Genomic DNA, 14,530 nt, shown 5'->3' on the forward strand with positions numbered 1-14,530 from the left:
AATTTCCATCTCTTTTCTTGGGCTTAAAATAAAGATTCTGAGAAAAGGAAAAGCTGACTGTTTAAAACAAGTCGAGCTGATGATTGACATTATAAGAAAGATTCATTCTTTAGAAGATGCATCAAAACACATAAAATCGTAAGTAGCTACAACCAAAACAGCCTGCAAAATATATGACAAGAGTGAAAATCAACTTCAGAAACACTAAAAGATGCTTTGAATGAGAGATCTGATTTTTGGGGAAGCATAAAACTGTACTCACAAAAAAACTGAAGAACAGAAGAGTGACCTAATGAATCCAGCAGAAAGAAAAAGTTAGAAAATGCTCAAGTGCATATGGGACAGGTGCTAAATAGTAGAGAATGTTGGAGCAAGCCGACATTGGTGAGCATGTGCTGAAGATGGGACATGGGGCTGCCCTTCTTGGAGGAGACAGCAGAGATGGTGGGAACTTGAACCTGGATATAGTGACTGCATTAGAAAATGACCACCTCCTAGAAGATGATTGAAAGGAGTTTTGAAGAAATGGATTGAAACAGCTGGATTAAATACTTATTTAAAATCTCTCAAAGGAGGGCGCCTGGGTGGCTCAGTCGGTTAAGCGACTGCCTTTGGCTCAGGTCATGATCCTGGAGTCCCGGTATCGAGTCCCACACTGGGCTCCCTGCTCAGCGGGGAGTCTGCTTCTCCCTCTGACCCTCTTCCCTCTTGTGCTCTCTGTCTCTCATTCTCTGTTTCTCAAATAAATAAATAAAATCTTTAAAATAAAATCTCTCAAAGGAAAAAAACCCCAAATGTCCACTAAATTAACTAAACAAGATAACTGATGCATTGAAAAATCATATTAGAAGTCTCCAAATGAATGTCATTGCATTTAGGAAAAAAAAAATACTGAAAGGGAGAGGTCAAAGCTCTGGCAGAAATTTCTTTCTGAGTTGCATCAAGATAAAGAAATGAATTTTCACCAAATAACCAACATGGAGAGAATTTACCCTGCGAAGATAGAGGAGAACCTTTAAAAACCGAATATGAAGGGCGCCTGGGTGGCTCAGTTGGCTAAGCGACTGCCTTTGGCTCAGGTCATGATCCTGAGTCCCGGGATCGAGTCCCGCATCGGGCTCCCTGCTCGGCAGGGAGTCTGCTTCTCCCTCTGACCCTCTTCCCTCTCGTGCTCTCTATCTCTCATTCTCTCTCTCTCAAATAAATAAATAAAATCTTAAAAAAAAAACAAATATGAAGATCACCCATGAGTGTAAAGAGTGGAACACCTATGAAATAGAAACAAAAATTCTTCCAGAAAAATTCAAGAGAACTTCTGATTTATCAAGGCTAGTTTATTTCCCCATGAAAGAAAGGCTCAAACTAATGGTTGTTGAGAGCTCTGCTGGCTGAAATTAAACCTTGATAATTTAGGAAGAGAAAATATATGCATTGAAAAATTTGGGGGAAAATCCTTATGTTCCTTACATTCCAAATGAGATATTTGATGAGGCCTGAGATCACTAGGGACTCCTGTGGATGACCAGATTAGATTCCTTAGGAAGAAGAACCATCTGTGATGTCATGAGATCCAGGGTCCCATGTCCTGTATGGACCAGATGCCACTCTCATGGAGTCAGTATCCCAGAAAAAGGGTCCCTCCATCAGAACAATTCCATCAACACAGATCCCATACAGGAGCAAGACAGAGCTTGTCCTGGTGTTCCTCACACTGACAGATGTTCAGGATCTTTTTTGTTGTTGTTCAGTGTTCCACCTGAACTGGGAGACTCTGACCCAGGCAATTTCTCTCTCATCCTCCTGTCAGGGGTGGGATGTTGCAGAGGGGACGGAGGGAAATTCCTGAGAACTAGGTCCCCCTTTTTTCCCCTTATTCTGGAAAGTGAGGCTAAAGGTCTTCAGGAATCCCTCTACCCTCCTCCTCTGGACTTCTGATCCAGCACATCCTCTGCTGGCAATAAGAAATGTCTATGCCAAGGCTAGACTCAGTCTCTCTTGTCCATGTAGCCTGAAAACAATGTGAATCACCTTCTGAAATGAACCTGCTTTCCATGAGTCTACTTCTGAAGACCTAACACTACAGCAGGTTACTTTTTTTCACTCTACTACAGTAAATTAGATTTTTTTTCTTTTAAGTGATTATACAGTGACTCAAATGGAAACTTGATAGGATTATAAATTCTTAGGATAATGTTTTACAACTATAGATTTTTAACATGTGATCTTAAAAATTAATTGCATAGTTAGTAGTCCAGTATTTTTGTTTTTATTAATAAGTTCAGTAAAATAAATCCGAAACACATGAAGTTTTATCTTCTAAAATAAACATTTTTGGGGCACCTACGTGGCTCAGTTGGTTGGGCATCAGACTCTTGGTTTCAGCTCAGGTCATGATCTCAGTGTCGTGAGATCCTGCCTGCCTAGGGCTCCCCGCTGTTTGAATCTGCTTGAGATTTTTTTCTCCCTCCTTCTCCCTCTTCCTCTGCTCCTTCCCTGGCTTGTGTGCATGCACTCTCTCTCGCTCTCTCAAATAAATAAATAAAATCTATTTATTTATTTGAGAGAGCGAGAATGAGAGAGAGGGAGAGCACATGAGAGAGGGGAGGGTCTGAGGGAGAAGCAGACTCCCTGCCCGATGCCGGACTTGATCCCCGGACTCCAGGATCACGACCTGAGCCGAAGGCAGTCGCTTAACCAACTGAGCCACCCAGGCGCCCAAAATAAATAAAATCTTTAAATAAAATAAACTTTTTCCTCTTTTGCTTTGTTTACCTGGTTAAACAATAGCTTGAATGGAGACTTAATAGGAGTATAATTCTTAGACAGGTTTTCTAAATGCACACTACATAAGGTTGTTGGGGCATCTCTGGCTCAGTTGGTTAAGCCTCTGACTCTTGATTTAGACTCAGGTCATGACCTCAGGGTTGTGAGATCAAGCCCCACATCTGGCTCGCACTGGGCAGGGAGCTTGCTTAAGATTCTCTCTCTCTCCCTCCCTCTTCCCCTACCCCTGTAAAAGAAAGGTGTGAATCTTGTTAATAAACTATTTCCATCTTCTTTGATTTCTAGATAATGTATCATATTTTGTATTGCTATTTAATAAGTCTCTTCTATTGATCCAGAAACAGCATTTTTTAGTCTTTCTCATAAAGTGATTTTGAATTTTCTCTCATTTATCTTCTCTGCTCTATGTTAAGTGATTATACAATTGCTTAGTTATAAGCTCAATAGGATAAAAATTCAAAGGATAGTGTTTTGTAAATGTAGTTTATTTAAAAATGACTTTCACAAGTGAATTTTTTTCCTTCTATTTCTAGATGATGTTAGGATAATATTTCAGTTGTTTCTGTTTAAAAAGTCCCCCATAACATGAACTCTTATGACATTGGTCACAACCAGAGACATTTGAAACTCAAAGTTTATTTCTATATACCAAAGACTGAATTTACTCTGGTTATAAGACTGATATCTCTAAGTAAATTTTTATTTCAAAAATGAGCTAATTTCAAGTATTATCAGTAAAGTGGAAAAAGATAGTAATTCTATTTACAAGACTGATATTTTAAAATAAATTTTGGTTCTTAGAAACAGTGGAACAAGCAAAAACTGATGAATGATAAATGAATCATTGATGTTAGCTTTTCCTTATATTCTCTGAGGAATTGAATCTGTGGTATATAAAAAGCCCAGGGATATAACATATTGCTTTCTTACTCCTTTACTATAACTTCCTCGTCAAGAAGCCCTAAAAGTGGTGCCGGAATGAGCACCCAGAAGCTCCTGAGAGCTGATTGTATACACCTCTTCCCATTAGCTCCACATTAGTAAACTTAAAGTTGGCCTCGGTGGGTGTATTTGCACACAGCAGCTAGTCAGAGCTCCCTGGAATAATCCAGCCTCATCCCCAAGAGTCAGTTTACGGACATATCCCTGGCCCTAGGGCAGTAATTCTTAACCTTCCCTGTGCATCAGAATCACAAATGCCTGGGGTCCTCTTCCTAGAGCCTATGATTCAGTTGGTCTGGGGTGGTACCTAGACATCCAACTTTTCAAAAGCTTTCTAAATGATTTTAATGTGTAGCCAAGGTTCAGAACCACTGCCTGTAAATACTTTCAGTCAGACTTTGATCTGTTTACTGTGGAAGAGACCTTTAGATGTTACCTTAATAATTATTCAAGGAAAAACAAATCATTCTGAGTTCTTATCCTCTGGGACTTCTCTCCCCCCAGCCAATAAACAACAGTATGTGAAAAAGATACTGTCTTGCACAGAGCTACAGGCTTTTCACAGCTGGAAATCCCTCCTGAGTATATTTGGGTATTACTAGCTCTCCTTACCATGGGGTACCTAATAATTATCACAATTGTCTCTTTATGTTAGATGCTGCTTTAGACATAGGTCTCTGGCACTAACTCATTTTAAATAAGTGTTTTTTTTTTTTATAAGATTTTTAAACCTAGACAAAATAAAAGGTTTTAATTATTATTCAGCTTTTTGTTTAGAGCTTTGCTGAGTAAACGTAGAGTAACAATATGTTTGAAACTTATACGAAGCATAGGGGTCAAGAATTGAGTACTTGGTGGGGTGGTCAAAGACAATGGCTTTGCCACAGCTGCATTAGAGACACATATGTGGATTTCTCTCTATGTATGCCTTGGCTCCTAGCATCCTCTACTGTGCTTAATCATTGAATGGTACTGCTCTGTAATAGGTTAGCCATATATTTCTGTGCTTTCTTTGTGTACAGATCTGGAGGGTATGGAAACAACCACAAATTCATTAATGTAATTCAATGATTTTTAAGAAGATTCACATCATTTATCTTTGACATCAGTGTGCCAAATTGCAGTCCAGTCCAGGATAAGGTCCAATGTGTTAACTTAGGACATCAAGCTCTCTAGAGAGAACCTATAAGTCATTTCACCTTTGAGAGGGCACTGAGGAAAACGTGAGCCTTTGAAAAGACCAGCAAGATTGACTCCAGCAGCATTCCAGCCACAAAGACTAGTTAACTACTCAGAAAATGATCACAGAGCTGTGACCATTGAAGAGTGTCATGTGCTTTAAATTAGTTCCAGTTATTAAAATCAACAAGTTCGGTAATTTAAATATTGCCCTCGATGAAAAGGTATTTTTCCCTCTGAATATTTTGACATAGTAAATGAAATTGTTCCCAGAGATCATTCATCTATTCTCCTATTCAGTAAGTCTTTAGTATGTGTCCTTAAAGAGCTCACAGAGGGAGAAGGTAATCTCTATACATGAATTACATTAATATGTCTAAAGTGCAAGATGCCTGTTGGGTTCAGTTGGTGGAACTCCTTTTTGTTTTTGTTTTTAGGATTTATTTATTTGAGCGTGAGAGAGAGTGCGAGAGAGCTAGAACGGGGGAGGGGCTAAGGGAGAGGGAGAAAGAGTCTTAAAGCAGTGTCCCCACTGAATGCAGAGCCAGCTGATGTGGGGCTCAATCCCATGACCTGAGATCACAACCTAAGCTGAAACCAAGAGTCAGACACTTAACCGACTTTGCCACCCAGGCACCCAAAGGAACGTGAGACTTTTAATCTTGGGGCTGTGAGTTTGAGCCCCATGTTGAGTGTAGAGATTACTTAAAAATAAAATCTTTAAAAAAATAAAATAGGGGCACCTGGGTGGCTCAGTTGGTTAAGCGTCTGACTTTGGCTCAGGTCATGATTTCAGGGTCCTGGGATGGAGCCCCTCTTTGGGGCTCTGCGTTCAGCAGAGAGTCTGCTTGTCTCTCTCCCTTTGCCCCTTCCCCTGCTCATGCTCTCTTTCTCTCTCAAATGAATAAATAAAATCTTAAATAAAATTAAAATAAAATGTCTGAAGTTTAATAGTAAAAGTGGAACAAAGTACCATGAGATCATATGTGATGGGGATGAGTAATTTTGTTTACTTTTAGGGAAGAAGTCATAAGGGCGATGATATTGTGGTAAGTGGATAACATGTTTGTGTGAACTACGGTGCTTGCGTCTTCCCTGGACAGCTTGAGAGCTACCTATATATAAGAACAATGGTGAAACATAAAAAATGAAAATTACCAATTTCATTCATTTTATGGTTCGTGTAGCTTTTTGAAGGAAGGAAGCCTTAACCAGTAATTTTGGAGCTTGAAAACATTTTTTTTTTCATGTGATGTTCCAACAGGGCTTCTATTATCAGAGCACAACTTCCTCCTCAAAGCAGCAAATTGGGAATCAGATATGACGATATCCAGAATAACACATATATGAAAACATATTGAGGACATTTTTGGGATGTATTTAGTGAACTTAAGAACAGGACCGTTACCACATTATTAATCACACATGGGTTTTATTCAGGGTGGACGTTTAGCCTTGCTGAGACTAGAAATGTAAAAAAAGATAATGCACACTGCCATGTGAAAGTAGCCTCTGAGAAGCAGAGAATGAAGGAAATGACTCACAAGGGGAGAGGGTGCAAACCTACACTCAGGACACAGAGGCTTGAGTGATAGTACATGTGGATCAAGGGGGGGGGGTCTCACCAAGAAGGATCATGTCTTTAGCTAGTGATGCCTGTCAAAGTCAAGCTGTCTTGTAAGAAAGTCAAGAAATGTGGGAGGTATAAGTAGGCATAGAGACAGGAGAGAAGGAAAGCATACAGAAAGCTAGAGAGGTGTAGCAACAGGAAAAGCAACATATGGCAAAAGCCACGGGAGCAGTGAAGCCTCAAGGAGCATGTAATCAGAGTGTGGAAATGTTGGCTCTGGAGTAGCTCTGAACAAGGAGGAATAACCAGATGCCCCTTCCTTTTCTAAGGTCATCACTATCCCATTTGAAGGCACGTTTTGGCTTTGTTGAGGGGAGGGACATCTAGAAAAAGGAGAAAACAGGCTCAATTTACTTTATTTTTTAAAGAATTTATTTGAGAGAGAGTGAGCATGAGAGAAAGAGATCATGAGCAGGGGGGAAGGAGAAGAGGGAGAAGCAGACTCCTTTCTGAGCAGGGAGCCCGATGCGGGACTCGATCCCGGTACCCTGGGATCATGACCTGAGCCGAAGGCAGATGCTTAACTGACTGAGCCCCCCAGCCTCCCCAATTTACTTTAATAATACATGTATGTATTACTTTTCAGATGCTGCTGAAGGTGTCTTGCTGAAGGCACACACACACACACACACACAAATTACACAGAACTCAGCAGTCTCGGAAAGGGGCAAGAGAGGAGGTGTGGTGAGAAATGAGTGGGATTCTGTGAGAGCAACAGTAAACTGTAGAGTGGTGTGACAATGCACGCGGCGGGCATTCAAAAGAAGCCCAATCACTGTACATGTTTCCAAGGAAAATCTAGTTCGAGTACGCTACTTAATTGATAGAACAAATGATTTTTGCAAGAAAATGCTGGTAACGGCTCTGTACTTTTTGAAAGGTGTCTTTGGTGTTTGCTATGGTATAGCAAGACTAGGCATTAAAAGCATAGCCATACTTGGTGGAAAATGTCAGCAAATCCTAAAACTGCAGAATAAGTTAGTGGCTTTTTTAAGGAACTCAGTTCTGAGCAAAATCGATCCCCTGTACCATGTTAGCAAAGCTGATGTAACTAGGTTATTTTAGGCAGGCCATCTCTCCTCTGCTGTAGCAGGTGCCTGTGAATTAGGTGTACAGAACTTAGGAAGAATAAGGACAGACTGGCTAGTCTTATGCAGACAGGCTCCCTCAAATTAAATTTCAATGATTAGAAGATATCATTTTCTTAAAGATTTCAAAGTGTCACATGAGTTCTCTTCCTTTATTTAAAGAATACAAACATATTCATTAACAGAGATTCTGTTCCCACTGATTTTTATCTACTTCCAGTATCATTAGTTTGATTATTCTGAGAGCATGGTAAAACAAAATTATTTTGTAACAGACTATTATAGAGCTTGCTCCCAAAGAAGTAGGTTAGTGTCTCCACCTGCCCATTTTATTTCCTATACAACCTCTCCAAATATATATATAAAATGTGAATGAAGATGTTTTCAGCTACTTTCCTATAAAATAAATGATTAAACTTGTAATAGCATTGATTATCTAATGTAACAAGAAGACTCAGGGATTGGGTAAGTCAGAGGTGCAGTGGTGACATCAGCTTGGCCATCCTCTTATGTTCTCTTCAGCTAACAACTCTCATGGTCCCCAGATAGCAATTGCAGTTCCAGGCACTACATACAGACACAATGACATCTAGCAGCACATGAGGGACTATTTCTTTTTGTATGTTTTTCTCTCCCATTTTTGGTAAATATGGTTCTACTTAGGAAAGTAATGCACTGCAACAGAAAATGAATATTTTCCTTTAATGATAAGAAAAACCTTTACCAGAAGTACAACAGTTGATTTCCCACTGCATTTTATTAGGTAGATTTGCATCACACACCGATGTCTGAACCAATCACTGACAAGGAGATTGGGACCACACCAATTACCTTAGAGCAAGGTCTCTCAACCTTGGCACTATTGGCATTTTGGGATAAATACTTCTTTGTTGTGGGGGGCAGCTGAACTGTACATTATAGGATGTTGAGCAGCATCTCTGGTCTTTCCCTACTAGATGCCAATAGCATTTCTCCTAAGATGTGACAATCAGCAATGTCTCCAGACACTGCTGAATGTACCCAGGGAAACAAAGTCAATCAATCACCCCATTGAGAACCACTGGCTTAGGTCAATCATAATTCACTCCATGGGTCTGGGTTCCCCTCCCCTGAAGCACAAAGAAGGCCCAAGATCAGGATTCTGTTAACAAGGAAGAAAAGGGGAATTGTTCTTTGAGAGGTAGTCAGTGGGCAGGGACACCCCACCCCACCCTTTTTATTTCTTGCCATTTTTCAACAAACAGATCAGGGATTTATTGAAAATATGAAAAATGTAAGAATGAGTTATCTGGTATTACCCAAAGAATGCGAGTTCCTGTCTAAATGCCAAGTGGATAATACAAATATCCTTATATTACCAATTGGTAATCTAGAAAATATAATCAAGGATAATGTGTGTTGAAGCACCCAAATCATGACTGGGAGGTTGGTTGGGTTCTACAGCGCTCTGATGTTCCTACTTTTGGTCCTGTTCTGCAGCACTACCTTAGATTCTCCCTTAATGCAGGTCCTGTTTATAGTGTGCAAGACTTTCTACTCTTGTAATTATTGTCATCCATTGGTGTTGAACACTTGGGTCCTGGATTAAATTGTTTGGTGAGAAAAAGTATGAATATTTTTATTAATTCAACAGCCATCTATTGAGTAGCTTTCATCAGGCATGGGTACTGTGAAGTAAAGTGACAAGGTTGAAATACTCCATTGGAGAGTTAAAGAGAAAGCTCTCTGAGTAAGTAACATTTCAGCCATGAACAGGGGGTGAACGGAGAGAGATTGAGGAAGGGGACATGTCTGATTATATAATGGGCTGTAGTTAGGAATTCTGATTTTATGCTAAGATCAGGAAAAAGAACTCATGGACTTGGGGATGGTGTGTTTGTGTGTGTGTTAGATGAACTGCTTTCCTTTTGCCTGTTGTGTTTTTGTACTTGGAACACAGCATGATTCTCGGCTGGGTTTAATTTCTTCTGTGCTATAATAATTTGTGGGATATGCAAACTTTCATTCTCCTTTTGTGATATTTTTCCCCTTTCCGTTTCTTAAGGCAGCATTGTTACTTGGCTTTCAGTCTCTCAAGCACAGCTTAGACCTCCTGGTTCTCTAAAAAGCCCCAGCCTCTAGCTTTAGACCTGATGTTCCCACATAAGTGGCTTCAGGCTATAGGTCTATGGCCTTATCTGGATGATTGATTGCTTTTGGTCTTACTCCACTGGCTATGGAGAGAACATCTCCTGGGGAAAATCCCACTAGGAAAATTCTTCTAGGAGCAGTGAGATTCCTCTATTTTTTTCTGCCCCACTTTCAAAAATGTCTTCCATCTCACATAACTGCAGGAATTAAACCATTCTTAATATAGATCACTGCTGCCCTTGCAGAAGAGTATTTCTAGGATTTAAAAGAGATCATTGAACCATTACTCATTGAGTAACTTCTAAGTATCAGGCACTGGGCTAGGCATTAGGATATAGTAATGAATAAAACTCAGTCTCCATTCTTTTGAAGCTGCTCCTCCATAGGGGGTTATAATAAATAAATTAAATAAATAAAATAAATAAATAAATAAATAAATAAATAAATAAATAACTAACCTAGTGTAATTAATGTTACAAAATTTTGTGAAAGGATGGCTAGGGAAGTCCTGGTTTGAAGAGGCTTTACCCACCTCCTCATGTCACCCCAAAGGAAAATAAAATCTAAGTAAAAACTAGATTTGTTAGGCAAATGGTTCCCCAGCTTACCTCCTTCTTCCTCCCAAGACCCTCCTGAATATAAATTCTGGTGCTTCTAGTGCTCTGTGGAGACTTAAAGCCAATACCTAAGACTGTGTCAGGGCTAACCAGTTGCAGAGCGGAGAGAGGAACCTTCTAGGCTGAGGGATGAGTAGGCCCAAAGGCCTTGAGATGGAGCAGAGATTGCCTGACTTGACAGAGGAACTAACAAAATGCTTTCATTGCTTCCTGCTGAATAGCACTACTTGGATTCCATGGGCTACACAGAGATTTTAAATAGAGGAACATCAGGAATGTACACTGTTGCTTATGTATAGATTTCTAGTAAAAAGTCAAACATTAAGAAGGGACTTGGAATCCATTATGACCAGATATCAAATCTACCCAAGTTTTAATTATGATCAGAATTTGAAGCGTTTGGGGGGATTGCCTCTTCTATATGCTTCAGGAAGTGGGATTCACATAGAAATTGCTGTGGACCATTGGGTTGGTGTTGGTAGAAACCATCATCTGAAATGTCAAAGGGCACTGAAAACAAAGAGAGCTTCTGAGGACAATTGCACAGGGAAAGGAGAACTTGGGACCTTGCCTGGGTTTTGCCATGGCATTTCACTGGGGGAGGCTGTCAGTCCTCACCCTGCGTTTCTTTTACTTCCTTTTATAAGCATGCAGGTCACCATAAAGTAAGTTCATCTAAAGGACTTTTTTGAAGAAATTAAAATTATTTTAAAAATTATCTGTGTATCTATCAATATGCCTCCCCCCGCACCTCCTGCCGTAAAGAGAGTTTCTTGGTTTTTAGCTTTTATCAGATTTTCATGAGGCCACAGATCCAAAAAAAAGGATAAGTAGTATGGTTTTCTGGTTTCAATATTTATTCAACTTTATGTAGGTCTCTCACAATCCCCATCTCAATTGTGAGATTTGGCAGTTTGCTGCCTTTGTCCTTCTGCTTCTCTTTAGTTGTTCTTCAGTTTATCACGAATGAAGTCATTTCTCATGGCTGAGTAGCCTCTGCCTAGCTTCCCAGGGCCACCACCATGCTTCATACATGCATATGGGCTCAGGGCTTTAAGCATGCTCCAGTGACTTTTTTTCTAGGCCTATTTAAGTGCATGCCTTAACTTGGTAAACTTGAAAGCACTTTTACTTTCTTTCTTTCTTTCTTTTTTTTTTTTTGAGAGAGAGAGTGAGGGAGAGAGCAGGAGTAGAGGGTAAGGGTAGGGGCAAAGGGATAGGGAGAGAGAAAGAATCTTAAGCAGGCTGCGTGCCTAGCATGGAACCCAACACTGGGTTCTATCTCATGACCCCAAGATCATGACCTGAGCTGAAATCAAGGGTCAGACATTTAACCACTGAGCTACCAAAAAAACCCTTCTTTTTTTCTTATTTAAGCTTCATAATAATACAGTTAAATAGGTAGGGAAAGGCATTCTCACACTCAGTGACTTAGTTCTACAGTAAAGATGGACCTAGATGTAAAATCTAATGGAGTCTGTCTCTTGCTTTCCTTTTTACTGCAGTAGAGGATGTAAATTTGGTTAAGGATGAAGAGTTTGGGGGTGTCGAGGAAGATGAGATGGTGGGAGTGAGCTTATTAAGGAATAAGTGGAAGGTTCTTAGTTGGGTGTTTTTTTTTTCTGAGTAGAGAGGAATAATGAAACCAAATCTATACAAACAGGCCCATTTGATTTAATATGTTTGCTGGTTTGAGATAATTAAATTTCAATCATTGATAGAATAACCAAAGTTGGATACTACATATATCTAGGACTTTTCTGCTGCTGTGCCATCTCAGGCCACCTTAATCTTGTTCCTCTTCCAGCTCCTTATCAGTCCTGTGGCCTCACTGTGCCACACTGATGCCTTTTTGGGGGAGCTCCCTCCTGAGAGCCTGTCACAGGGTCTGTGGCCTGATGCACTGCACTGGTTCTGGTAGCTTTGTTTTTTGTTTTCTCCACTGTGTAAATGGAGAACGAGAATCAAGGGAGCAACTTGCCTAAAATGGTTTCACTACCTCCTCACCTAATCTTATTTCTCCCAAACTAGTGCTTTTCAAAGTGTGGCCCGCTTGCCAGCTTTAGGACGAGTCTGTGATAAGAACAGAAATTAAGGGGTGCCTGGGTGGCTCAGTCAGTTAAGTGTCTGCCTTTGCCTCAGGTCATGATCCCAGGGTCCTGGGATTGAGCTCCTCATCAGGCTCCTTGCTCAATGGGGAACCTGCTTCTCCCTCTCCCTCCGCCTGCCGCTCTGCCTACTTGTGCTCGCTCTCTCTAGCTCTCTGTCAAATAAATAAAATCTTAAAAAAAAAAAAACAACAACAACCAGAGATTAAGAAGGGGCGCCTATGTGGTTCAGTTGGTTAAATGTCCAACTCTTGATCTCAGCTCAGGTCTTGATCTGAGGGTCATGAGTTCCAGCCCCACGTTGGGCTCCATGCCAGGTATGGAGACTACTTAAAAAAAAAAAAAACTTTGAAGAACAGAAATTGAGAGTAAGAGTTTTAGAAATTTTACTAGCAATTTGACAGAGTAATTTTATGTGTGCTGAGTTTAATAATAAAGAATTTGGGCTTTTATTTTGTCTTTTTAAATTTTCATTTTTCTAGTAGTTTTATTGTTTTATTGTATTTTACAAAACAACCAGTTCACAATGTATTAAGAAAAAAACCAAACTGGTCCTTAACCACAGACAATTTGAGAAACACTGAATTAGACCGCAGAGACTTTTGAAAATAGGACTTTTGAAAATGATGATATACTATCCACATGCAAACCACTGTCATTTTAGTTTAATGATATCTCTGTCATGCTTTGTAGTTTCAGTGTCTTTAACTCATCTGAAATTCCCCCAAATGATACAGTGACATGGTGAAAATGCCGGAGTGTTTGCTAAGTTTGGCTCTATGCCACCTACAATCCTGGCCAAATGGTTTAAGTCTTTGAGCCCTGGTCTCCTCATCTGTAATAACAACAGCACTCACCTCAGAGAGGTGTTTTTCTGATTAAATGAAAGAATGTGTGTAATACACAGAATAGTGTCTGGATCCAACATTGTAAATACAATAAATGTTGGATATTAATGAGCTGCAGTAAACACTATTATAAAATGGAGATCATACTTATTTATCATCATGAGAAAAGTACAGATTAACATGTTATAATTCCCCATTAAACATTTAAGCAATATCACGGACAAGACCTTTTGGCAGATACCAGGATATAATCTTTGTCCTCCAGGAGTTTAGAATCTAGCAGAGGATATTAAATACACACATGGAAGATGTGTGTGGAGTAAAATCAAGGCCATCAGAGGAAAAAATGAAGTAAATAAATTTTTTTGATTCCTCTAAGGAAGCAAGAGGTTTTAAAGAGGACAATGTTTGAGATGAACCTAAAAGGATGGATTGATGTTTTAGAACTTTGAGTGAAATATGACACAGAGAAGTTTCAAATGATCATGATATATTAAGCTAATATTGATTGGATATTAAATCAGACATACTGATGTCAATATGTACAGTATGAGTCCCTCCCCAATTTTTTTTTAAAGATTTTATTTATTTATTTGACAGAGACACAGTGAGAGAGGGAACACAAGCAGGAGGAGTGGGAGAGGGAGAAGCAGGCTTCATGTGGGGCAGGGAGCCCGACGTGGGGCTCGATCCCAGGACCCTGGGATCATGACCCGAGCCAAAGGCAGACACTTAACTGACTGAGCCACCCAGGTGCCCCATCTCCCCAATTTTTATTAAAATATTTACATAAAGGCCTAGATGGAGAAATTAAATGATTATTTCTTGGTGGTGAGATTATGGGGAATATTTGTTTCCTTATTTTAATTTTTAAAAAGTTAAAAAATTTTTTGATATTTAAGATTTTATAAATATGTATATTACCAGAGTAGTTTTAAATTTTTTCTTTTCTTTTTTACAAAACTACTTTTTAAAGGGCTGGGTCAAATCAAAGCTGCTAATTTAAGTATAACTTGGTCCAACCCTTACAAAATCATTTTGGCAGTTTGTATTAGTAACTATAAATGTTTGGATACACTTTTACCTAATGATTCCATTTCTGGGTATTTATCTTAAAAAAAATCTACATTCAGGAATGTCCTATGATTTCTTTGTAATGGCAAAGAGAGAAGGGAATAAGTTATGTCTAAGAATAGAGAATTCA

The 14,530-nt window shown here is 39.5% G+C and overlaps 1 protein-coding gene across 1 annotated transcript in view; it reads right to left on the minus strand.

Moving 5' to 3' along the window:
• Positions 1 to 14,530, minus strand: part of DLGAP5 (DLG associated protein 5) — a 109,397-nt gene that overhangs the window by 93,859 nt on the left and 1,008 nt on the right. The gene's annotated exons all lie outside the window — the stretch shown is intronic.

The sequence above is a fragment of the Callorhinus ursinus genome, unplaced genomic scaffold (genome assembly GCF_003265705.2).
Source record: "Callorhinus ursinus isolate GAN/ISIS: 27379988/994484 unplaced genomic scaffold, GSC_fseal_2.0 scaffold8, whole genome shotgun sequence".
In the NCBI taxonomy this organism is placed as follows: Eukaryota; Metazoa; Chordata; class Mammalia; order Carnivora; family Otariidae; genus Callorhinus; species Callorhinus ursinus.